Here is a 27,286-nt window from a genome sequence, read left to right as displayed (position 1 = left end):
TCAAAGTCTATGGGTTCCCTCTCTCTTGCCTTTTGTAGGATGTCTTGTCTTTGCCTGTAGTAGTGACACTTGGCGAAGACTGATCTTGAGCCCTTTGGGTGGCCCCCAGCCCTGTGTATTCTGTCGAATTCCAGGTCAGCGGGAGCTGCCGTGACAAAGAGCGTTATCACCAGAGTTTTTACCCGACCTTCTAGCCCAGATGGTGTTTCTCCCTTTCTTTCGCTGAGGGCAGTAATCCATATGTTTGATCTCCGCTCTCGGTTTTCTAGGTCGTCGAGCTTCAAATCAGTATCTCTCTCTTTGCTCTAGATCCTGAAACCTGGCTGCGCAGTTCATAACAATTAGATTGCCGACAGCTGGCTGTTCTCTACCGCCTCTATCCGGTCTTCCATCTTTGCCATTTTGTCCTGCAGGCGGTGACTCTTTCTGTAAGGCCGGATTTTATCGGGCGGATTTCCCCTAGCAAGATTCCAATGTCCGCCTTGGTGGCGCTGTCGCGGTCGTTCCCGGGTATTTCTGGCAAGCGTGTCTCCTGATCTTGCTCCATCTCTGTTGAAACATGGCTATACTTCCTCAGCTTTAAGACCGTGTTCGGATTCAGGGCTCCAAACGGCAACAAGTTCATTGTTGATTCTGACAGACAACAGCTTGTGTAAGTACTTTTCCTTTCAGAGCGCTATGTGAACTTCTCTGTTTAGTGTGGGGGCTCAGTGGTGAGTTGTGGGGTCCGGGCTTTGTTTCTTTTCCTCTGTTTCTTATATTTTTGGGTTAATTCCTATGTTATCTCTTCACCAAGGTACCCTGGCGCATTCCCAGCACCTCTTTGCTGGCCGTGCTTCCCACGTGGGACTCTGTGCATTGGAAAGTCTTGATTTCACGTGCTTGCACTCATTATTTAGATTGCACCTGTGTTGTGCGACAGTCTTAGCTGCCTGTCCCTTAGAGGGAGTGCAGAGAGTGGAGCTTCAGTGCCCTGCAAAGGTTTCACTCCCTTCAATGTTCCATCCTGGAAAGTCTCCATCTCTTGCAGTGCTTACTATGTCTCCCTCCCGCAGCTTGGAGCTGCAGGGGTGATTGTATGCTGGTTCTTGTCTCCGTACTGTTTTGTAGTGCAAGCAATGTCCTACGCTGTGTTTTGTAGCTGTTTGGGGCTCTGAGAGGTGCAGCGCATGACAGCTTATTTATTTAAATATATATAACAATGGGCTGGTGCCACTGACCCAGTGCGTCCTCCTCACGTGACTGAATGCCCCCTTGAGAGCCCCACCTGTGTGTTTTACGCACTGCTTGTGCTGTCGGGGACCGTGGAGACTGCAAACCAGTGTTTAGCCGGGAGCTGCTGCTGTTATGAGGAACGCCTTGCTCTGGTCCTTCTTTTCGGCTTCTCTCCTCAAGCCGCGAGTCTGCCCCCAAGCATCAGGCAAGCTGAGGGTTCTTTGGGTCATCCAACTATGACCGCCACCTCTGTGGAGAGTCTTGCCTGACAGGAGTCCTCGTGGCTCTCAGTCAGCGTGCGCCATGTTCGGTTCTTCGCGTAGAAGCACGCTACAGATTTTTACTCTGCACGTTCTCCACCTGTGCTGGCTCGTTTCTTCTGCAGGTCTCGTCGCCGTGTGTACGAACCTTTCAGGGTTTGTGCTATGTGTTCTGAGAGCTTTGTGGACCGTATTATTCTGGGATGGCCCGCCGTCCCCCCTGTGCCTGGAGAGGGAGACGATAGCTTAGGCACCCATAACGTCCGTGCAGTGGTGGCTGGTGACTTTGAAAGATGGTGGGGCGTAGATTTCTCTGGGAGAATTTGGGAGCGAGCGAGTGTAGCGAGCAAGCCCACACCACACCAAGGGGGTCCGTGAGTGTTCTCCCCCGCAACATATTTTGAAAAATGTCTTCCATACTGTGCAATTTACTGTCCAAGCCCACAGAAATACGACATAAAAAGCATCAGGTTTTACGTACTAAATGTGGTGCATTATTCTTACGTGTGCAAGTCTGATGGTGTATTTTACATCAGCTTGTATTGAGAATATCTGGTACTATGCTGTATGCATAAAGACATTCATTATATAGATAGCCAGTAATGATGGAAAAATATCTTTTTGTCATGCTATTACTGGCATAAACATGTGTTCATCCTCTTGTTAAGGTGTGATTTTATTCATTTTCTAAAATAACCCACAAAATAACTACAAATATAGTAGTACCACACTAACCAGACAGCATTGTATTTGTACAGCTAGGGAGAAATGGCATGTGAGGAGGGATAGAAAGTATGTAGGTGTTGCTTGGTTATTCACCCACCCATTGACTGCCCATGGCCAAGCTAATCCCTATGGCCATTCCACCCATGTCCTGCCCTTCCCTGGGCAAAACACATCATCATGAGAGCTCTTTGAGATAGCTTTTTCCGGCATTACCATCAGACTTTGTGCTCAAAGTGCCTGCCATTGTTTTTTCAAAGCAGTCTTAAGTTAATGACTTAATTGGAGCTCTAAACGCACTACTGGTCTTATAAAAATGTCTTTACCAGGTCTGCCTTCAGCTACTCGATTTAGAAGCACTATTTGTCCTTCACTGAACTCCTTCTGAAAATAAGCACTGGCAAACCCAAAAGTTTTGGCTTGTGTATTGTATTAGGCATTTGCCTGGCACTGCTACTAGAATCCCAGGAACTCGGACCATTTTGCCGTTTGCGCATTCTGCCATCAACTTCCCCGTGAATTTCATTTCCCTGGGCAGGGCTCCGGACGGTCCTGGAGTGGACTGTCCTCCTGGGGAATGATCAAACGTCTTTTTCTGTGGCAATACTTCTGTGCATAAAGGCGTTCACAGGGGTCAATGGAGAGCAGGGTCGGACTGGGCCATACAATTGTCTCGGGCACCAATGAAAAAGTGGCCCACAGTTGCAAAAGGCTATTCATTCCTTTTGTGACACTGTTTGAATAGTACCAAAGGGAGAGTTTTTTGATAAAAAGTGAAGCAAATTGTGCATTTTAAAGAATATACATTCAGCAACACTGGTCAAAGCTACTAGCCACATAGTGAAGTAACTCATCAAACTGGCCCACATTGGCCAAAAAAGTGTCCCACACCAGCATTTTGTGTTTTTGGTTCAGCCGTGGGCCTATTGCCCTATAGGCTAGTCCGAGCCTGATGGAGGGAACTCTTGAACTGGGCTGGAGTCCCATACTGCTTGCTGGTGGCCTGCTAATGCACCAGTGCTTGCATGCCCTTTCCCCAAAAAAAACAAGCACACACCCCTGCATAGCCGAATAGCCGATCTCACCTAAAACTGATTAGTATGGCAAAGGGTCGTTTAAGCAGGGTGAATGGCTGCTGCTCTTTCCGACTGTGAGAGAAGTGCTCTCGATGTTCCATTTTGGCAGGTAACATACATGGAAACGGTCTGAATTGAGTTCTAGACTAACGAATAGACTCATTGCAGGGATTCTCTATCAACTGAAACCGCAACTGCCCGCTGGTCCCTCTTCGTTGTCATTTTCATAAGTCAGTGAAGGATGGCCAGGTCCTTCACTGACTTATGAATGTTATGAATTGATTGTACCTGACAGACTCGTGTTTGGGGCGGGGCCTGCAGATGTGCTGGCCCATAGGTGTGGTCAGAGCCAAAACATTTACAGTACACACTCAGCACAGCCGGCCTGCAGTAGGAAACTCGCAGAGCCACAGGCAATAAAACACTTTTTTGGCAGCAGGCACTCTTTTGCAGCCTTCGCCATGGGATGGTCTCGGACGAGCCACAGGGACCATATCTACTAGTCCAAATGCCCTATGTCGTATCAGATGGCGGCTACATGTCCCCACTTCTTCATTGAAGCCGGGAAATAAACTCGCCGTTTTGCTAAACGTGTGCAGAAACAATTTATCAAAGTCACAATTAAAACTGGTACCTTTTCTAAAAGCTTTAGGAAGAACACCCCAAATCGTGTGTACCTCCAACACTGACAGCCTACAGCTCTCCTAAATATAGCAACAGCCGTGGTCTATTAGGTACACTCGCTTTGGTTAAAAGCATGTTAAAACTGTTCCGCTAACACGTACCTGAAGCGCAGCAGCCCCATGGAGTAAGACTCGGGGTCATAAGGACTGCCTTATGTAATTCGACAGCAGGCCGAGGAGGCCCCGCATCGATGACGCCCGGGCTGGGCTCTCCTCCGACTCACACTGTCGTGATTCACCGGTCTGAGTCAGAGGAGAGGAGAGCCACACACAAGTGCTATCCAGGCTATGCAGGGCCAACCGGCCTGCCGCCTGGCCTAGAGGCGACGAAGTCTCAAGTAGTCCAACAAAACAAGGCCCTGCTAGCCCCGCAAGCCCGCATTTCATTTCCCAGGGCAGGTCTCTGGGCGGTCCTCCCGGTCCTGGAGCAGTCTGTCCTGGGGAATGATTTCCAGGCCAGGCTGCCTGCAACACTACAAGTTAAGTTGCTTACCGGCAGCGACAGCGGTGGCCGTCCAGGGAGCCCGGTCGGAGTTGGCTTCTAACACCTCTGCTCTGTCAGGATCCATCCCAAGACAAAATGAAGGTGGCAGTGTGGCACGCACGCACCATGCGCCCTTCACCCCACCCATACTGAAATGTCATTGGCTGGCAAACAGCCAATCACATTTCTGTTGCTATGCGCCCTTGTCCCCTGACTAACTGAAAGCAGCACTGAAATGATCAGATCCACTGCGCTGTTTGCGCACATGATATTAATGCTGGCGGGGCCACCCCTCTATCGCCCCGCCAGCCTCCTAGTTGATGGGGTTACGTAGAGTGCGTGGAGCTACGAGCTCCACACACTTTACTGCAGAAAGAATCTGCGTAAAAAGGGACGCGCCCCTGTGGCAGCCGGCCCATGATGAATATGCAGGCAAGGCAACGAAGCGCACACACAGTGAGCGAGTGTGGGTGCTGGCATATATATATATATATATATTTTTTTGTTTTGCTCACTGTCACGAAATGCAGCAGAACAGATTCAGATCAGAACTTCTTTTGAATCTGTTCTGCTGCACACATAACAACTTAAGTTGTTCGAACACTCTTCCCTGGGGAGCGTCCTGGATGGGGGGGCGGCGCCCCCCCGCCCAATGAAAGTGGCCGCCACTGCGTCCGTGCCTGCTGGTGGTCTCCCCCACAGGCTTTTAATTTTTATCTCTTGGTGCGCCTGGGGTGGTTTGCGTCCCACTGATGCCTCCTTACTATTGTTCTTGAACATAATGGCAGGGAGTGGATCTCTTTATTCCCTCTACCTTTGGTGTTGTGAGCTCTGTGCCATGCTATATTCTTGGGAGGTTCCGGAATCCTCTTGATGTGGTGCAGATATGTTATGGCTCTGTGTCACGAGTTCCAGGATTATCCTCTTCTTGGAATGCCTTTTGCCCTCATGTACCAAGCCTCATAAGGTAACGTCCGAGGGCTCTTTCCAAGCGCTAGGGCCATACCTCGTTTGTCCCTCAATAAATTAGTCAATGCTTTACAGCACCACCGGGAAGCTTTCCAGTTCTCAATGTTCTTTATCGTCACTATGGCCGACTGGATCACACCCGACTTATTCCCCATCTGGTCATCTGCCCTCCGGGCCCTGTGCTTATCCAGCACTCCTCTTAAGCCGATCACGGCTTCTTACTTGTGATTCATTGTGGTCGCTGGCTGGTGCCTCACACTGGGACCACTTTCGTGCCAGGTATGTTATATCCCTTTCCCTCTACTGTGCACTGGGGTGGAGGCTGTAATAGCACCGGGAAAATCTTTGGATCATTCCCCCTGGACAAATTCAAACGCTGGATTGCGTCCTCAGCAGGCTTCAATCCGTTCCAAACTGGCTTTATTAAGAACATAGGAACATCAGCTAACATTATGCTTTTAAGCATACTTAAGGCCAAAGTTATGGAAGGTTCACCTAGACTGTCACTTGCTTTCATTGACCTCTCGAAAGCTTTTGATAGAGTCAATAGAGAAAAACTGTGGACGAAGCTCAGCAACTGGAACTGCCCGGATTTGATTCTAGTGCTGATCAAAGAACTTTACACAGACACTTCGATGAGAGTATGTCTTAGTGGAGCAGGTCTTCTCTCTAAGAACATACTCACGTACAGAGGAGTCAAACAAGGTTGTCCGCTGGCCCCGGTGCTCTACAAAGCATATACTGGTGATATCCAAAACTCAGAGAAATCCATCAGAGTCTTCCCGCCAACAGTGGGTAAGGAAAAAATAAGCAGACTATTATATGCCGATGAGATCATCCTCATAGACCAAACGGCGATGGGCCTACAAAGGAAATTGGTCAACCTTCAAGCCTACTTAGAATCCAACGAACTTGTGATCAACACAAACAAAATGAAAGTAATGATCCTGGAAAAAGCAGACAGGCGTCCCTCTTGAAAAGGTTAAATCCTTCCATTACATGGGTGTCACCTTCAGTAATAGCAACCTTGAAACACTGATGCAAGAAACTCTCTGTACGAAAACCAAAAGCCTGATTAGTCAGACGAAAAAGCTTGGCAAGAAATTTGCTTGCTTTTCTCTGCAAGCTGCCCTGACTTTCTATAAAGCCAAAGTAGTGCCAGCAATTGTTTATGGAGTAGAGGCTATGCCAGCGATTCCAACAGACATTGGAAAAAACTTAAAGGTACTTTATGGAGGGCCATTCTATCCGACCGCCCCCTACACCAGTTGTACTAATTCGGAGAGAATTAGGCTTAACATCCTTAGAAGCCACCGTAGATCTTAACGGCCTAATGCTCTTCAGGAAAATCCTAATATCAAAAGAAAGAATCTACAGGATCACTCATGAAGAGTTGACCAAGGGTTCCAATTTTTTTTGTTTTTTGCTAAATGGGCATTTAGAAACTTGACTTGTCTGGAAGAAATCGGAAGCTCGAAAGAGGAACTATTCAACAACCCAATGAAGACGGTGAAAAAACTAAAAGATCTAGACTGGTGTAACACACATGTGTTAGCTGCAAGATATAAATCAACAAGTCACTGCCTTCATAAACTGAATGAACCAGCAAGTTACCTGTTTAAATTTCTGAACAAGAGGTTACGTTCAACCATTATGAGATCCAGGTTAAACATCTTGAAAGCAAATGAAATCCTAGCTATCAGAGATAAAGCTAGGGCAAATTGGTGTAGATTCTGCAATCAGACGAATGTAACTGAAACACTGAGACAGCTGATCCTTAAATGTAAGGGCCTCTCGTTAAACAGAAGGATTTATTTAGGCAACCTGTCTACAGACTATTGTAGTATAGACGAGGAATCCTGGTGGACCTATCTAATGAATGGAGTTAACAGAAAACCAGTCATAGCAGTCGGGAATTTTATAGAGAGTCTTGATCTTGACCACAAAAAACTAAAAGTCTCTGCCCTCATTAGAATAAAAATCATGATCGAGGTGGGATGTGGTCAAAGAAGAAACAATCATGACACAATGGGCCTCATTACGAGTTTGCCGGTAAAACCGTGTTCATTACCGGCATGCCGGAATGAGCGGGTACGTGCACGTATGAACCCGCCAATAGCGGGTGACTACGAGTGCGCGAGCACGCGCGTTCCCCCATGCCGGTAGTGGCAATACCGCCATGCCGGTAAAGGGCCTCCAAGCCCCCTATACCGGCATCGCGGGGCCCGCCCATTGCGCTACCGCCTCACACTAACCCGTAAATACCGGCACGGTAATACCAGCACGGTATTACCGTGTTCGCAAAAAATGGACCCGGAAATTACGTCATCGCACAGGAACGGGAAATGGGCCGGCGGCCATCTTTAAAAACACAATCCATTGCAATCCTCCACAACCAACACTCCTCCCGTGTCGTCGTGTGTCAGGAGAGCATCACCATGTCCAAGGCCAGCAGGAAATCCACCCAGTGGAAGAGGAAGCAGCGGTTCTCGGACGCTGAGCTCACCATGCTCGCCAACACACTGGAAGAGCATGCAGACGTAATACGCTGCACAGACCTCAAGCATGCGGCCCAAACCCGCAAAAAAGAGGTCTGGCTCGAGTTAGCGCAGAGAGTGACAGCAGTGGGGTGCGCCCCAAGGAGTGTGCGCGACTGTCGGAAGCGGTGGGACGACTTCCGCCTCCGTGTCCGGAGGACCCTGTCCGAAAATCGGAGAGCCGCAAGAGCGACAGGCGGTGGGCCACACTCCCCAGTCCAATTGATGCCATGGGAGGAGACGGCAAGTCGCTTCATCAACACCGAAAGCATTGAGGGGATCGGAGATCAGGAGGTCGGGGCGGCAATCACCACAGAGGAAGGTGAGTGTACCATCACAACCACGTATCATGACACATGATGTGGCCCAACTGATGGGGAAGTTAGAGTGGGCAAGGCGATGCATCAACATACCCATAGATCAATCATCGTCACTTCCCGCACCACATGGACGCAGAGTGACGACCCCAATCCCAACAGAGGTGCCACATGATCCAACCATGCCCATGCACCCACCACACAGAGACCAAACTAATGCTACACCACCAGCCATGCATTGATCCCCCACATACCCCCTCAGTACACCCAAAGCAACAAACCAGAAATGAAATGATGGCTGAATGCATGGACACATCCCACCACAATACATCACAGCCGTAAATTGACCACATCACTGATGACCCGCATCTCTTCTATCCCCCAGGCACTGACAATGAAGGTAGACCAGTGGACAGGGGTGCGAGCACGTTCAGTGCACAAAAGGGGTCCAGGGACACCCCAACACAACCGTCCAAGGAGAAGTCATCTGCCAAAGCCAGCATGCCACGCAAGGCACCAACCCTGCAGGGAACACCTGCACCCACTGACCAACAACCAAAAACCACAACAGTGGTAGCCCTGCCGCAAGCCACCAAGGACGTTGTGTCCGCAGAGGTGGAAGAGGAATCAGACATGATGCCTGGCACACCCACCCCAAGCCCAATTGCCAGCCCCCAACCTCTAGCAGAGTCTCAGTGCCTTGACAATCCATGCCTGCATGATTCAGACCTCGGTGAATCAGACACTGCGCTGTTCGAGGACAGTGCCCCGGAGGATGGCTCCGCGCAGCCGCCTACCACCACCCTGCAAGGCACGACTCTGCCCTCCTCCACTCTGCCCTCCTCCTCTCTGCCCTCCTCCACTCTGCCCTCCTCCACCCTGCCAGCAACCTGCAGACCTGTGGACGTCACATCATTCGAGACCCGCCTGACAAGGGTCGAGGCCCGGCAGGAGTCCATGCTCCAGATCATGCAGCAGCAGGTAGAAGCAAGCAGAGAGGCCATGAGTGCCATCGTGAGGGCAATAGCAGCCAATACTGCAGCAGTGGAGGCATCCACGCGTGCCTTCCAGGAGTGCATGGGGACACTCACGGAGGCCATCCGTGCAGGTAACGCTCCAATGCAGCGGCCACACCTTGACACAGGCAGTCCATTGAGAATTGACACTTCCGCCACAACTACCCCTGCCACCTCGGCCCAATCCAGTCCGGTGCGTCACATGAGGAGGAGCGCACAACGGCCGGCCATGGCACCACCCAACACCAAGATGCAAAAGAAATGAATGCACGGACAATGACATTGTGGCAGGACACATTGTGGAAGGGAGCACTGTCCGATGCACACATGGGGACACTTAGCATCTGTGTGGAGGGAGAGGGTTTTCACTGGGGTGTTTGGAGGGTTTGTGGGGTGGGAGGGGGGGTTCACTGGGGTGTTTAGAGGGGAATGTTAATATTATCACGTGTATGTGAATAATACACCCGTTGTTTGCAAGCAATTCAATGGCTGGACATTCTTAATTTTGTGCATGTACATTCAATGTGTGATAGCGTACGGTTGTGAACTGCTAAGTATACAAGTGTGCATGCCCACATGCAGCCAGTGTGTCACTGGAACATTCCTTTCATGGTCCGTGCGTTTCAGATGTACACGTGGATTAGTGCTTGGCGTACAGCATGGCCATCCCGTGCATCATGTACTGGCAGGGGGGCTCCTTCGCCTCCGTCTCTATCCCCTTCATGGTCACCCAGCCCATGCATGTCTATGTCAGTTGGCAGTGGTACATTCCTCCGGACGCACATGTTGTGCAGCATGACACAGTCCATGGTGATATTTGCCACCCCCTCAGGCCTATATAGGAGTGCACCACCAGAACTGCATTGGCATCGTAACCGCGCTTTCACAGGCCAAAAGTATGCTCAGGCAGAACACGGGTACGAGTGTGCACGCGATTGTACTCCTATCCATGCCAGTTCAGCGGTTACGCATTGGGGTAAGTAGCCACGGCCTGAAGGTATATCCTCCATCACCTGCAGGCAGATTGGAATAGGTGTGTGTCACTCTGACTTGCCAACTTTCAGGGCACTCAGTCATGGCGGCAGCTATTTGCTGTGGGCATGCACATGTCTCTGTACATATACGCAATAGTCATATAGATGCTATGGATACTGTAATGAGGTGTGGGACACTGGATGTGGTTTGATAGATGATGTAGGGTGTAAACATGCATGCTGAGGCAGATGTGCTGTGTTAGTGCGGCAATGTTTGGCCTCCAATTCATGATGTGTATTCTATGAATGCTCACAATTATGCATGCTCACACTGGCCACATTGCCAGGGTTACCATCCTGTTCAGTCCTGCATTGCTTGACATTGCCATGGTGGCCTGGTTGTGGCTCTTACTTGTCGTCATCCATATGCATAGTTTGGCATTTGTGGCCCAGTGATGTGTCGGGTTCGGTTTGGCTAGTTCAGGTCTGGAGTGTTTGGCTCGGCATGCACTCTCCACTCACTGGCCACTGCCACCCAGGTGCACTATTCCCCCCCTTGCCACCCAGGTGCAGTAGCCCCCCCCTTCTGCATCTGCACTGATCAGGTCCCCACAGCACAGCCATGGGACAGTTGTGCAACTCACCAGGCTGCCAGGCACGTGGCCCAGCATGCGTGAGAGTAGTGGTTGTGAAATGCCATGCAGCTGGTCCACTGTGTGTTGGTAGGTGCCTGGGGCCAGGAAGTGTTGCACAGTACCCACCTTTATTGGTGGGGGGATGGCAGTGCGTATCTTGATGTGGCTGGCAATGTCATTCTGTGTCATGCCCACTATGGTGGTGATGGTGCCACGGTCCAACCGGTCCAGGGTGTGCGTCTGCTCAGGGGTTGGTTTACATGGGCTGGGTCTGGTGCAAGGGATTGGTGGCTGCCTACGTGGCACTGGTGGCTGCGCTGGTGGTGATTGCTGGCCATGTCTCGCCCTCTTTCTCCTCCTGCGTCTCCTCTGTGCTGCCTGTTGTTGCTGCTGTGGTTGTATCACTATGGGCGGGTCCTCCTGCACCATGTTTGATGGTGCTAGTGGTGGCATTTTGGTGTGGGAAGGGGTGTGGTGTTTCATTGTGCGGCTTTTGTGATGGCCAACTCTGCATTGGCTACGCCGGGGGGGGGGTTGCGGTGTGTGGGTGTGCTCAGTTCATACTGGCACAGCCTCCTTTGACTCCACCTGTGGGGATTGTGTGCACCTGTGGCAGCTGCCTTGTATCTTGGTTGCTGTTTGCGGGTGGTCCGCGATGCCTGTTTTTCCGGCATCATGCAGCCCGTTATTACCGTGTTCGCGATGCTGGTATTTGCATGTTTGCCTGGGTTGTGATTGCCCCCTATTACCGGCATGCCGGTATTTACTACCTGAGGAGGCGCGTGTACGCGCCTATGCCGCTATTAGCGGCACCGTAAATAACAGTGCCGTTAATACCGGGTTTGTGGGTCAGAATGCTACGGAACATTAAATGATGCCGGTATTTACATACCGGCATCATTTTTCCCTTACCGGCATAACTCGTAATGAGGCCCAATGAGTTTAACTCAACTTGTCAAAACTGGTAAAATACAGTTAAACCAAGTATAAAAAAATATATATGTTGGTTGTCTTCTTTAATAATTTGTGATTTGTCTGTTGTCTGTACATATTCGATGAATGAGTGCCCTGGACCCATTGTTGTGAATACTCTTTTGCTGTTATGTATATCATGTATTCATCTTAATTGAGCATGCTTGTGACTAAAATAGTTTTTCCTTGGGACCCTTGTGATGGAATTATTGTTGTCAGTATATGCATGTGCCTTTGCCTCCATCACACAGCATTTGAATGCATCAGCTTAGGCAGACAAGCATACAAGATAGGGTCATCTGTCCGCCTGACTGTCGCTGATACCACTGAAGTCGCTTCCTTGCACTGGAAAGGTGCAAGACAAAGGGTTCATACATTGGCAAATGCAAAATCAGGTAGGCAGGAAGAATGATATGGTACATAAGACAGAAGGTTAATTATTCAAATGATAACTATGTCAGTGTTTCTTTAAATGCAGCAGCTACATTGGTATTAATGTTACCTGTGTTGTTACCTGTGTTTCAAGGCTGCATATTTTTGTCTCGTATATCCTGTGTTCCTTTCAAGGCTATTTTGTAAAAAATGCATGTGTTTTGGAAAGCTACATGTATTGCAATATAACGTGTGCTTCACTAATACATGTGCGTGCTGAAATGGTAACCTTAGTTCTCATGTGACTGTTTCCTTCCTGTGTACAGTGATTCCGGACATTGATACTTTCTTTCACTTCAACAATGGCACCTTTTTGAAAGCTACTTACATTGCTGCATTGTATCCATCATCTATAGTGAAGTATGTCCATCGTGTCTAGTGTACTATCTCCCTCATGTATTGTGTACAATGTCCCTCTAGTCTAGTGGACTATGTCCCTCGTGTCTAGTGTATCATGTCCCTTGTGTACAGTTTACTGTGTATACAGTACACTGTCTTATTTCCCAAATGTATTATGGTTATAGTGTGTGTTTGTGGGTGTTCCTCTATCTAGCTGTCTATCCAACTAAATATCTGTCTTTATTTCTGAGATGTGATTTTATATATTCTTGTTGCAACTGCACTAGTTATTAATACATATTTTTAAATCATACAACACTTAAAGGTAAAGCATACATGTACGTCAAAAAACTTGAAAATCGAAGCATGTTATTTAGAGAAATCATGTTCAGAAAATATATTTTCCCCATGGGTATTTCCATTCTAACAAAGTAAAAAAAACAGTCAAAAATGTGTTTTTGACTTCTTATAACTTTTGAACCACTGTATGAATTATTAAGAAAGTGTGGCAAGTGTGCTTGGATAGGACAGTGTTGTCCAAATCCAGGCCTCGAGGGCCGGAATTCTGATGGGTTTTCAGGATGTCCCTCATTAATATACATGAGAAGACATTTGCATACATTTAGAATCATTCTATGCAAATTTATCTCATGAATATTAATGAGGGGTTTCGTGAAAATCTGACATGTTTTCGGCCCTCAAGGCCTGTAGTTGGACAACCCTGGGATAGGCCATAATCAGTTGCATGCCAAATCTGGTGAAAATGCATCCACAAACGTTGAAGGAGAAAGTTAAAATATGTACATTTTGGGAATGCCAACATTAAGCTTTAAGGTTTAATGAAAAACTACACACAAACTAAAACATCATTAAAACCAACACTGGTGACAACTTAAATCACCCTCTTGTTTTGGATTACTGTAAAGGTGTTAACACTTTTTTATTTTTAGTGCATATGTTGATGTTGCATATTGGTTGCAAACCTTAGTTGCTTGCTGTGAAATGTTAGTAAATGTTGTGATCTAGTTATTTTAGCAATTTTGTTTGGAGTTAATTTTATATAAAATGTAATTGTGGGTGCATGTTTTTAAGTAATTTTATATAGTGTATATATTATACCTATTTGTATAAATAGATACATTTGTGTGTTTTTAGAATGTACTCTACATTTGCAATGTTTGTTGCTTTGTTGTTGGTATACATTGTAAAGATATACGAAGGTGGGTCTGTTACTTTTTACATGTCATTTGTTTACGTGTGTTACGGTTCCAACAATGTTAGTTTTAATGTGGGATTAATTGTATGTTTAGTGCTTAATAATATGTTAAATGTTAACTTTGGAATTTCCAACATCCATTATTTTGAACCTTTTATGGATAGTAACCTTAATTTTCTGATAACACTTTTTAGAGTAATGTATGCTTTACATGCCTCCCTGCTCTTGTGTCCTGGTCCCTGAAACAACCCCTTTCTTACTTTTCCTCGTTCGTTCGTTCGTTCGTTCGTTCCTTCCTTCACCCTAGCCTTCTAAGAAAAAATTACGAACGGTCTTACTGCAATTCTCCATTGGATGGCTCTCGGCTGCATCATGCTGAACTCTTCAAAAACGGAAGTCAACTTTCTCCTATCTTTCAATGCCATCCTTACCACCCCCACTCCTATCTCCTTCCTGCTTGACCTTCCTGCCCCATCGCCCAACACTCACAATCTTGGGGTGCTCTTTGATAACGACCTATGACTGCAACAATTCCTCACTATGCTGCTTCTGCTGCTCGTGTTAATCCCCGCAACATTCGGCAAATGTATCCTTTTCTTACTACCCACAAAACAAAAACTGTAATCTCCACGCATGTGCTCAGCAATCTGGACTACTGCTCAATCATACTCCTTGGTATTCCTCTCTACCCCTTCCTCAATCTAGAAAAAGTCCTCAACTTTGCTACCCGCACTCTCTACAACCTACCCAGATCCTCCTCCACTTCTACTTACCTAACGACAACATACTGTTTGGCTCTACATGCATAACTGCTCTTTTTTCGAAGTCCCTTCTCCTATTCTACAAAGTTATATATGGTCTTGCTTCTCAGTAACTGTCTGATTGCATTTCAGTCTACTCACCATCGTGTTCCCTTGTTCGTCCTATGCACCCAACCTCACTGTCCCATACTCTCCCTATTCCTCCTCTAGCTGCCGCTCTTTCTTCCTAACTGCCCGCTCCACTGGAACCCACTGGCCATTCAATCAGAGCCAGCACTACTGTGGATCTCTTCAAAGCTCAGCTTAACTTCACTTACTTGCTAAAAAGGGAGCTCCCTCTCCCCTCCCTCCCATCCTCCCTACCTGACCTCACCGATGCCTCCAGTGATGTTCAATGATGTAATTTCGTACATTTCATTAGAACTCCTCTTTTGTTTGAAGAACTTGCTCCCTTAGGTTAATGTTACCCTTGTACATTTATTTTCTGTTTGTTTTGTTTTTTCTCTGGTATATGTCCCAATATTTGTACTCCCTGTTCTTGCTTGCTTGCAGGGATATCAGCCTCCTCTGGTATACTGGTGGTATCTCCCCTCTATCTCCTTTCTCATTGACCAAAATGTAAATGGCCCCCACTTCATTCCCCCTGCTGTGTGGTGGGTTGCCTGATGGTTCTGGTTTCCCAACCTCCCCACAAATCTCTCTCTGCACCTGATGGTAACGTTCTCTTTCTCTAAACACCTCCCAAAACTCTCCCTTTTTCTGATGATTTACCTCATTCACTCCCCAAAAAGCTTCAATTTCTGATGGTAACTATCTCTTCCTCAAGGCTCCTTCAAACTCATTCAGGATTCAGGGGACCAGAGGTGAGCGGGAGAGGAAGAGGATTGTAAACTCTGCCCAAGGGGTAGTTGGGCAGTATACCAGTTAATATACTAATAGGTAAGCGATCCTTTTAATTTCCCTGTGATTTTTATAAAGAAATAAAAATGCAAAATCTGCATGTTAATGACCATTCTGAGATATCCCTTTGATTTGGTCGCTTACAGCGCTAGGTTCATAAATTGCCAAGCAGTAGCATGGTGGATGAATAGGTCTGCCTCTGCACCTTTTATGCATGATTAAAGGAAGAACTAAAGAACTTGTTATCCATAGTAGTTAATAGACCATCTACTGTAACTGTACTGTAACTTCACCCATTGCACTACAGATTGATCAACAGGCTCAATCTCAGGGTCTGGGAAGATAAAGAATAAGACAACAGAATCTGAGTATGTATTGTGTGTTACAGCCCCTATGTTACAAACTGCCCCACCATGGTGGAAAATGCCAAAGATCAACAATGAAGAATGCAAATAGGTCAAATCTAGACACGTCTCTCCCCCATTCCAAGCAAACAACATTTTGTCTTACACATTGTCTTATCACTCATGGTAGGACCTTTAGTGGTAGTTGCCTTCTTAGATTCAGGAGCCACTGGCGATTTTATTGACCAAGATTTTATAAGTACACATGGGATTCAACTGCATAAAAGGCATGACCAGAAGGCATTAGGATGGTAGATGGGAGATCATTAACATCAGGGCATGTGTTTAGAGAAATTGAATTATTCTTTGTGGCAAAGCGGAAATGCGATTTGAGGTCATATATTCATTAGATTTCTCAGTTATCCTAGGCACATCTTGCTCATAAAGCACAACCCTTGTATTGATTGGCATAAACTGACCATAACCTTATCCTCTTAGCATTGTAGGAAACATTGTAGTTCCCAACCTGGCACGATTTATCAACAGCATATGATAGGAATTATGAAGGAACTAACGGATCCGGTTATACCCACTCTGTATAAGGAGTTGTGAGTCTTGTTTACAGAAAAAAACACAGAACAATGACCACCACAGAGGGAATATGTCTGCCCTATTGAGCTTGCGCTGGACTTCAAAATCCTGAATCCCCAGATGTATGCCTTAACGGTGAAAGAAGATAAAGAATTAAGAAAATAGCTTGAGAAAAATCTCAATAAAACTTTAATCATGCACGTCACATTACCAGCAGGGAACCCTATTTTTTGGGCTTCAAAAGCAATTGGTTCTTTGATGCCTTGTGTGCACTATCATTATTTAACTTTGGTCACTGTACTAACCCGGTATCCGCTGTCACTTCTATCTGTACTTATGGAGTTATGAACAGCAATGTATTTCCCAAAACTAGACTTCTGGGGGCATATACCCTTGCTTGAGAGAACTAGAAGCCCCCTCTAACCCCTCAGCCACCATTACTAAAGATAAGACATGGTGCACTAAGATCCAAGATGCTATGCTTACTAACATTAACATCATCCACCAAGAAATGTACGCTAACCTTTCTATGCTAAACTCTTCTCTGCTGCCGCCCACCCCTCACCTCATCACCCTCTACCAAGGCCGTCCCTTATTCCACTTCACTAATGTCATCAAGGCGGAAGTCAAAACCATTCTAAAGGGCTGAAACCTTAAAGATGCAAAGGGAAAATTTGCCCAGTCGTCCTCATTAAAGATTGCTCTGAGGTCCTGGCACCATTCACCACAACCTTTATCAACGCCTTTGTTCCTGCCAGCCAGCCTTAAGGCGGCGTGGGTACTCACACTCATCAAAAAACTGTTGCTAGACCCTTCAGTCCCAAACAACTACCAACCAATCACAACGGTCCCCTTTCTACTGAAAATTCTGGACAGAGCAGCATATTTATAAATTCAATATTACCTGAAAGAGAATCAGCCCTGCTTGATCTTAAGAATGAGGTCAGATTAATCAGAGTGTTTGCTGAAAATACAAATGTCCCCCAGCACCCATCTCTTGCAGCATACCTCAAGGGTCATGTGTTTCCACGACCATGTACAATATCTTTCAAAGCCTCTATTTGACTTACTAGACTCCATCGGCATAGCCTGCACCAACTACGCTGATGATACTAAAATTTTACTCCCCCTCAATGATTAATGCATCCAGACCCTTCCTATCCCCTTACAGCGGCCTTACAATTGCCTTAGCTATTATCGGATCCAGCCTCGACTATTGTAGCGCACTCTTTTCAGGCACTTCAGAGCAAAACATCTATAAAATGCAGGTTATCCAGAACAATGCACTTAGAGCAGCTCTCAACATTCCCAAATGTGAGCATATCACCCCTGCAAGAAGAAAGGGCCACTGGCTCCCCATTCGCGAACAAATTAAATAAGAAACCTTGTCAATTACACACAGATGTATTTTGAATGTGGCACCCACTTACCAGTCACAAATAATCACAAAATCTAACTCGTCCAGACCTACTAGAGCTGCCTACGCCCACCGGCTCGTCCAACACAAATTAAAATGGTCAAAAGCTGGAGGCTCCAGCTTTCCGACTGTCGCCGCCAAATAATGGAACTTACTCCTGCTGGCCTTGCGAGCCGAGCAATCATCCTGGGACATTCTGTAAATCTTTGAAGAATTGTCTGTTTGCTTAAACACTGATGTGAAAACTCCTGATCCTTTGTCTGTAATTCCTGATTTGTTAACTGTCTGTATGTTTTGCAAGTATCTGGTTCATGTAACAGCGCCTTGCTGCCCCTGGGTTTAATGTGCTTTATAATTGGAAAAATAAATAAATAGATATATAAAATTTGAATATGAGGTATGGCTATTTCAGTACGTAGTTACGCCATTTGTCTTTTTGGACAGCTTTATGATTGTTTAATTAAACAATATTTTGATATTTTCAGAATCCTTGGAAGCCCACAGGGGGCATGTGAAAGGCCTAAAAACATTCTGTAAGCACATGTTGTTTGCTAAATTAGATTACAAAAATGTTAATTCGAAGTAGACTCAGTGGCGTGTCTAGGGTTCATGATCTCAGCGAAAGGGATTGAGCTGGATCCGTTGAAGATGAAAGCAGTACTCAAATGGCTAGCACCCACTTTGGTGACAGAAATTCAGAGGTGCTTGAATTTTCCTAGTTTTTATAAGGTATTTATAGATACTTTTTCAGATATTGTTTAACCCATTATACTCTTGGCGAAGCATGCCTCAAAGATTATGTGGGGACCTCAGAAAAAGCATGCATTCACATGGTTAAAAAAGGCATTCACATCAGCACCAATCGTTTGGCATCCAGATTTAGGCTTGCAACTTATGATGGAAGCCAATGCCTCTGTCATGGCCATTGGTGATATACTCTCCTGGGGGTATGTGAAAAACGTCAGACTGCATTTTTTTCCCAGAGCCCTCTCCTACCCACCCTCTCCTACCATTACACCATACATGGCCTCGAGTTATTGCCCTTCAAGGAAGCATTTGTGCAAAGTTGGCACTTTCTGCAAGGATCCATTTGCCCGAAACAGGTGTGGACGGATCACCAGAATTTAGGATTCCTTAGGAGGATAAAGCACTCTAACCACAGGTATGGTTTGTGGAGGTTGCCCCTTTCTAGATTTCAGTTTAATGTTTCCTATCAACCAGGCAATAAGAATGGGAAGGCTGATGCATTATCTAGACTCAAAGGTTAAGTGGACATAGACACACATTCGGAACCCTTGTTTTTGTGTGATTCGTTTTTTGCAGCAGGGTATCATCTGGCAAACCAGAATTTTGATAAATCTTTAAGAGAAGTTAAGGTAGTTTACACGGAACAATGAATGCAGAAAGATCCAGAGAAGCAAATGTTGGGAGAGCGGAAGCAATTTAGGAAGCAAGCCTTGTTGCCCGTAGTCACCTCTCAAACTATTGCTTTGAAATGGTGTCATGATGCACCATTATCAAGACACCCTGAAATATCATGGCTATTCACACAGTCATTCTGGTGGCCCTTGATGAGGAAACACTGACTAATTATGTGCAGTCATGCATCAGAACACACTTGGTTGTCCGTAACACACTCATATCATTTCATATCAGTCACGTTGGCTTGAATTGTGTTTGTTACCTAGAGCAGGCACATCATGGCAACAGATCTCCTTAGATTGTGTGGTAGAAATACCTAAATCATTAGGATGCACAGTGGGTATGGTGGTGATTGACATGTTGAATAAACTCACACACTTTATTTAATTGGGGAAATTACCCACAACATTGACTGGTGTTTTCATAAAGGAGATAATATGGTTACATGGGTTACCATATACTTTTATCTCCAACAGGGGATCCCAATGCATATTAAGGATCTGGGCAAGTGCCTCTGTGACATGTTAAGCATCACGTGTAACAAGTCATCTAGTTACCAGCTGCATTCAGACAGACAGACAGACAGAATGGGCAAATCAGCCCATGAAACAATTTTTAAGTCACTTCATGCGACAGTTTCAGGATGAGTGAGCCTCATGGTTACTGTTAGCAGAGTTCACCTAGAACAACCTCATGCACGCCATCCCCACGTTTTCACCATTCTTTTCTACATTTGGATTTCACCATAGAATGTTACCCACAGTGATCCCTGGATCGACATTCCGCAAGCACATTCATGAGCCCTTGCATTGCAAGAGACACTGAAATTATGCACGTCAGGAAATTCAAACAGAGCTATGACAAGTTTAAAGATAGAAAACGCATGAAAGCACCACAATATGATTTGGGACTGGAAGCATGGCTTTTAAGAAATATTTAAGAATCCCATGATTGTTTCTTACATTTGCACCACAATTTGTGGGACCATTCAAAATACTCCAGGTAATCAATCCAATATCAGCGCAGGTACAACCAGTACCTACCAGTAAATTGGCATATACACCCGGGTTTCCATGTCTCATTGTTAAAATTGTTTGGACACTGTTGCATGCAGGAAGACATCTCCAACCGGTCATCACTGAAAACTCCCCAATATATGAAGTCCAAATTGTAATAGGCATTAGGACATGTAGAGCCCACTATCTGGTGGACTGCAAAGGGCATGGGCCGGAGGAACGACCTTGGGAACCAGCAGAATTAGTGCATGCCCTACCTTGATCAATAGGCTTCATCAGAAATAACCAAATAAAGCCAAACCGGGGGAGAGAGATGTTACAGGAATGGTTACTGTCAGGATTCAGGAAACAAGAGGTGAGCGGGGTTAAGAACAGGATTGGAAAAGGACTATGAATTGGATGGGAAATCTGGCCCAAATGAAAGTTGGGCAGTAAACCAATTAAGAGGTCATGACGTAAAGAATCCTGATATTTTCTGGAATCACGTGTTATACATTAGTGACCATTCTCGCAAGCCCCCATTCTACCAGGGCTCCCTCCTTCTAGGCTACGGTCACAATTCTCAGCTTTTGGCCATTGCGCAATAGTATCGGCACCTTATGATTCCTTACGTTGGTTTCTGTCTATGCTAATGGTGGTTTTCCACAGCTCAAGCTCTCCCATCTGTGGTGTCCATGAAGCCTTCTCTTCATAGCTCTGCTGGGATCAACCATGTTGCTCTGATTAGAAGTGCATCTCTGTGTGCCAGTTTCTCCCTGAGACATCAGCATTTTACTTTGCCTTTTCTCCTGGAATATGAGTGACAGGAAGGGACAGGTAGGTGTCAGAATTTCACTGCTGCCGAACAACCTCTACTGGGTAAGTCTTCTAGATGGCTTCTCTGTATCAGAGTCATTGCTCTTTTATGCTGGCATCTAATCTATGCTCTTTTGCATTCACCAGAGATCCTGCAAAGAGCCTGCTCCTAACCCTGCCTTGTTCGGTCACCCCCTTCCTCTGGGCAGTAAAACATTGTGGTGTAGCATTTACTGGGGAACCTTGGGGTTCAGTGGTGTAGGTGGTGCCCAAGTTTACAAGAACTATCTAAAAACTGTGACAAGCTCTCCCTCCAACTCCCACCGCTCTACTCCTTTTCTCCTCTCAGTACTACCCTCTCTCTCGCCACTCTCTGTCAACGTCCTGAATTGGTGGTCATGTGGCTCCTGCCTTCCTGGATTCCAATGGGGCATGGCCCTACACAGAGTCTCCCTCCCACCCATTTATTGACTTGGTGAGTCTGGGTCTTCCTGCTCCCCTGGCATGTGGATCTGGAGCCTGAAAGTCACCCAGAAAGTATAGAGAAGTGTCTGCAGCATTTGTGCTCCCTTTAGCACAGTAGATTCGTTACTTGATAATACATGCATGGCTGGGAGACTTGGAATCTTTTGTGCCAGCGTTTGCATGTTCCAGGCAGATCATCTCTTCCTTGCTAAAGTGCAGCTGTGTGACAGCTGGACTTCGATGGGTTACTTTGGTGTAAACCACACATGACAATGCTTCTCCAGCACCAGTGTGTTAGGTAGAAATCACACTTTCTACGTGATGAGTTAGCTCCCTATACTTTTTTGCATGCTTTTCTGGGTTTCGGACATTAGTTTTCCTTCCAGATAAACTTAATCCAAAGCCTTTTTTATGTGCCTTTTTTGGAAGCCTTGAGCTTCCCTATGACTCCTAAGTCAGGTAAACCCCAAAGGTGTCCCAGGGAAGGAACCACATCTGTTAGTCATGTGCTTATGCTGGTGGTGGCTTTTTTGCCTGGCGTTCAATGGTTCCACTGGGGGGAATCCATTTTATCTGGCTGGGTCATTTTTGATCCCTCCTCCATTTCACTAAAATGGAGGTAGTCTTAGTTTGCCCTGAAGTCCTGAGGGCTCACATGAATATATCTTGTGCCTCTTTGGGTGTGTTTGTGTGTGTGTGAGTGGAAGTGGCCATCATGGGCCACAGGATACCTGTATCCAAAGACTAGCAGCTGTAGTCTGCATGAAACCAGTTCTGACTGATATGCACAGGTGTACAGGCGCGTTATAAATGTCTTATCATATCATATCATACCTTGGGGTGCCTTCTGCACTGATGTGTCATCACTGGAATCTAAGGTGGCTGCCAGAAAATGTGCATGACAACGACTAATGGAAACCACCAAACCGCTTCTGCAGAATTGCATTTTCAGTCCCTGGTATGGATCCCCTCACTCCCTGGTGTTCCTGGCCCTCTCTTAATATTCTTCCTCCTCCCTGGTCTCCCCCTTCATCATCAAGGGTCTTTTGTGGGCTTCACTTCATGGGATCCCCTGAAAATGCTGTTTGGGACACTTTCACAGTGGGTAAATCTTTCCAGCCAAAGATTGCCCCAAATAGGTAAAACAGGTCTCCCTTGGTCTCATCTTAACTTTCTGGTCTAGATATGTAAAGTGTGTTGCTTACCTGCTAATGCATTTGCTTTTCTAGGAAATACTCTTTTTTTTATTGAACTCTCAAAACTCCTGATACATTGTGGAATCTTTTTTTTTTGTGGAATCTTTTTTGTTTTGCAAAGTTTAGCCACCTGTAAGTGCAGTGATTTGTCTCTGTCCTTTTCTTATTTAAAGATTATATTTGTATACAGATATAGTCTTGGGATATCTTATTGGGTATTTATTTATCAAGGCGCAACAAGACAAGAGGGGGGGGGGAACAGGAAGGAAAAAACAAACGGTCCTACTAGGCCTTGTGACATTTGGATCATGCAAGTGCTGTAAGGAGAAATGCAGAGGATAGGGGAGAGGGGAAGTGCCGGTCAGGGCAGAAGGGCCTGTGATGAAAGCGAGTGTCAGGGGAGGCCAGGTGGACAGAGCCAGGAGAAAACAGAGAGTGCAAGGGAAGAAAGGTCCACAGGCTAAGTGCGAGATAAAGGACTGGAGGGCTACAAGGGTGCAGGCCCAGCCAGGCTACTGTGGGGGAGGTGCCCGGTGGGCAAGTGCAGGATGCATGGTATCAATTAAATGTTTGTGGTCTACTTATAATTATAACTTTATTTATAATTGTCAAATACATAGTAACAATGAACAAACAGCAAGTTGAGTACAATGTAGGTATCTGCAGAACAATTCAGATCACAGCATAACAAATATTGCACAACAAGTTAATTAAGTTGATCGAATATCAGAGAATTATGAAAAAAAGAATAACTAGCAAAATGTCCAACTTCAACTACACAACTGTACAGCAATCTTCAAGTGTATAATACATTCCAAATTTAAACCGTACAAAGAGAGTAAACTCAACTAAGGTAACTAGCGAACTATTAACTAGCAAACAAACAAACACACAAAAAACCCAGCAATCTTAACTATTTGCGCACAACCAGGTGAGTATACCTAGCACCACAATTATCCCCACCAAGTCAGAATCACCCATATAAGTCATTAAAGGACATCCATCTTGTATATCACTTTCTCATAAGCGGAAATTATAATAAAATCATTTAGCCAAGTATCTATTTGAGGCTTTTTCCTGATTTTCCACACTTTTAGAATTTGCTTCTGTGCAACTACCAGCACACCGACTGTCCACATTTATTTTCACGTAAACGTTTCCACCCATGCTACACCCACCCAACCATAGTAATGGATGTTTGGGACACCTTGAAACAACAATATTCACAACTAACTTAATACGGTCAAAGACTTCTCTCCAAAACACTGCACGTCTTGAACAGCTCTACAGCATATACAACAATGTCGCCCCTCTAACTCCACATCCCAAACAACAAGAATCTCCTTGGAGACCTAATGAACACATTTTCTCTGTGAAACAATACAATCTATTTTGTATTTTTCTGCTTGTCAAGAACTTTAAACTGGCGCAACTTTGTTTTTTTAAAGAGAGAATCTTCCATTCTAATGTTAGTTGTTTGGGTCCGGCTAGGACACAGAAATGGCTCTCTTAGTGTGTTCACCTTATGGGAAGGAATCTCTGTAAGGATTATATCTGTCTCCCTCTCTCTGTGCGGACCCTGGTAGGCGTAGGCATGGCATGGGGATCTCTATAAAGTCTGCTCTCAGGAATCTGTAATTTGAGTAGGGGTGTTAAGAGGTGTGTGTATCTCTGTAACAGCCCCTGCCTTAGGGTGGGGACCCAGTGAGGGTGGTCAATGGAGCCACGAGCATCCACTAGCTTGGGGTGGCACCTGGCTCGGTTGAACACCCCACTGTGGGATTCCAGAGTAAGGCAGGTGATTTTGTCACATAGGACATGTTTTGTTGTTTTCCAATTTAATTATGGTGGGTTTGGATGTGGTGTGAAAGAGTATTAAAGAGTGGCTATGAGGAACCTCTGTCAGTGGGTATAAAGTGCTGGAACGTTATGGTGTATATTTGCATGTGATATTGATAAGCAGTGTTTTTTCGCATAATAGAGTTGTACATTCAATTTGATCCCGCCATTTGATATTGATATATGTCTTTTGAACCTACACATAAGTGACATGTTACAGTATTTTGTTTGATACGCTATTCTGCAATGTTCTACTACGTTACGGGTGATTGCTTATTACGATTTACTATTGAGACTTTCCACTTGCATGTTGGCAAATTCTAATTTGTTATGAGATGATATGTTTGTCAATTTACTTTTGAATTGGGTTGTGAGGACATTTTATCAACAGGTAATCCGTTTTTGGCTGGTTTAGGTGTTGTGTGCTAGAGGTCGTATGCCTATATAGAGGTAACTGTGTTCCGGGCCTATTTCGCTTGCCTCATCCACATCCATCCCCCTCCGCTATCAGCGACAGTTCGCAGGAGGATGAGAACGCTCATGGTGCTGAGAACCATGTGCACCACAAAGGGTTCTTTTGCAATGGCACCCTTATCTACATGGCTACTCCAACCCGCTGTCTCCAGACTCCCCTTTGAAGACCCCCTCCCTGCAATCAACATATGTCTGTGTCCTTTGGCTGTGTTCCGGGCCTATTGCACTAGCCTCATCCACATCCATCCCCCTCCGGTATCAATGACAGTTCGCACCTACGTGTGCGCTTGCAAGTGTGTTGGGAGGTTGAGAACGCTCAAGGTGCTGAGAACCATGTACACCACAAAGGGTTCTTTTGCAAGGGCACCCTTATCCACATGGCCATTCAGACCTGGTGTCTCCAGACTCCCCTTTGAAAACCCCCGTCTCTGCAATCAACATATGTCTGTGTCCTTTGGCTGTGTTCCGGGCCTATTGCACTAGCCTCATCCACATCCACCCCCCGCCGCCATCAATGACAGCTTGCACCTGTGGCTGTGCGCTTGCAAGGGGGCTGGGAGGATGGGAACGCTCATGGTGCCGAATACCATGTACACCACAAAGGGTTCTTTCGCATGGGCCCCCTTATCCACATGGTCACACCAGACCCAGTGTCTCCAGACTCCCCTTTAAAGACCTGTCCCTGCAATCAACATATGTCTGTGTCCTTTGACTGTGTTCCGAGCCTACTGTGCTAGCCTCATCCACATCCACCCCCCTCCACTATCAAGAACAGTTTGCACTTCTGGGTGTGCGTTTGCAACGGTGCTTGTAGGATGGGAACTCTCAAGGTGCCGAGAACCATGTGCACCACAAAGGGCTCTTTTTTTTTGCAAAGGCACCCTTATCCACATGGCCACTCCAGACCCGGTGTCTCCAGACTCCCCTTTGAAGACCCCGTCCCTCCAATCAACATATGTCTTTATCCTTTGGCTGTGTTCCCGGGCCTATTGCACTAGCCTCATCCACATCCACCGCTCTCCGCTATCAATGACAGTTTGCACCTTTGGGCGTGCGCTTGCAAGGGGGCTAGGAGGATGTAAACGCTGAAGGTGCCGAATATCATGTACACCACAAAGGGTTCTTTTGCAAGGGCACCCTTATCCACACAGCCACTCCAGGTGTCTGCAGACCCCCCTTTGAAGACCCCGTCCCTGCAATCAACATATGTCTGTGTCCTTTGGCTGTGTTCCGGGACTATTGCACTTGCCTCATCCACATCCACCCACCTCCGCTATCAATGACAGCTTACACCTGTGGGTGTGCGCTTGCAAGGGGGCTGGGAGGACGTGAACGCTCAAGGTCCCGAATACCATGTACACCACAAAGGGTTCTTTAGCAATGGCCCCCTTATCCACATGGACACACCGGAACTGGTGTCTCCAGACTCCCCTTTAAAGACCCTGTCCCTGTAATCAACATATGTCTGTGTCTTTGTTAACTGTGTTCTGGGCCTACTGTGCTAGCCTCATCCACATTCATCCTCCTCCACTGTCAACACAGCTTGCACTTCTGGGTGTGCGCTCGCAACAGGGCTTGTAGGATGGGAACAGTCAAGGTGCCGAGACCCATGTGCACCACAAAGGGTTCTTTTCTAAAGGCACCCTTATCCACATGGCCACCGTGTCTCCAGACTCCCCTTTGAAGACCCCGTCCCTACAATCGTCATATGTCTGTGTCCTTTGGCTCTGTTCTGGGCCTATTGCACTAGCCTCATCCACATCCATCCCCCTCTGCTATCAATGACAGTTCGCACCTGGGTGTGCGCTCGCAACAGGGCTTGTAGGATGGGAACACTCAAGGTGCCGAGACCCATGTGCACCACAAAGGGTTCTTTTGCAAAGGCACCCGTGTCCACATGGCCACTCCAGACCCGGTGTCTCCAGACTCCCCTTTGAAGACCCCGTCCCTGCAATCAACATATGTCTGTGTCCTTTGGCTGTGTTCCTGGGCCCATTGCACTAGCCTCATCCACATCCACCGCTCTCCGCTATCAATGACAGTTTGCACCTGTGGGCGTGCGCTTGCAAGGGGACTGGGAGGATGTGAAGACTGAAGGTGCCGAATACAATGCACACCAAAAAGGGTTCTTTCGCATGGGCAGCCTTATCCACATTGCCACACCAACCCAGTGTTTCCACACTCCCCTTTAAAGACCTCGTCCTTCCAATCAACATAT

Source organism: Ambystoma mexicanum, chromosome 6p (assembly GCF_040938575.1).
Source record: "Ambystoma mexicanum isolate Mex_15411 chromosome 6p, UKY_AmexF1_1, whole genome shotgun sequence".
Taxonomy (NCBI): Eukaryota; Metazoa; Chordata; class Amphibia; order Caudata; family Ambystomatidae; genus Ambystoma; species Ambystoma mexicanum.
The sequence above is the reverse complement of the archived record's forward strand: the minus strand, read 5'-3'. Positions refer to the sequence as shown.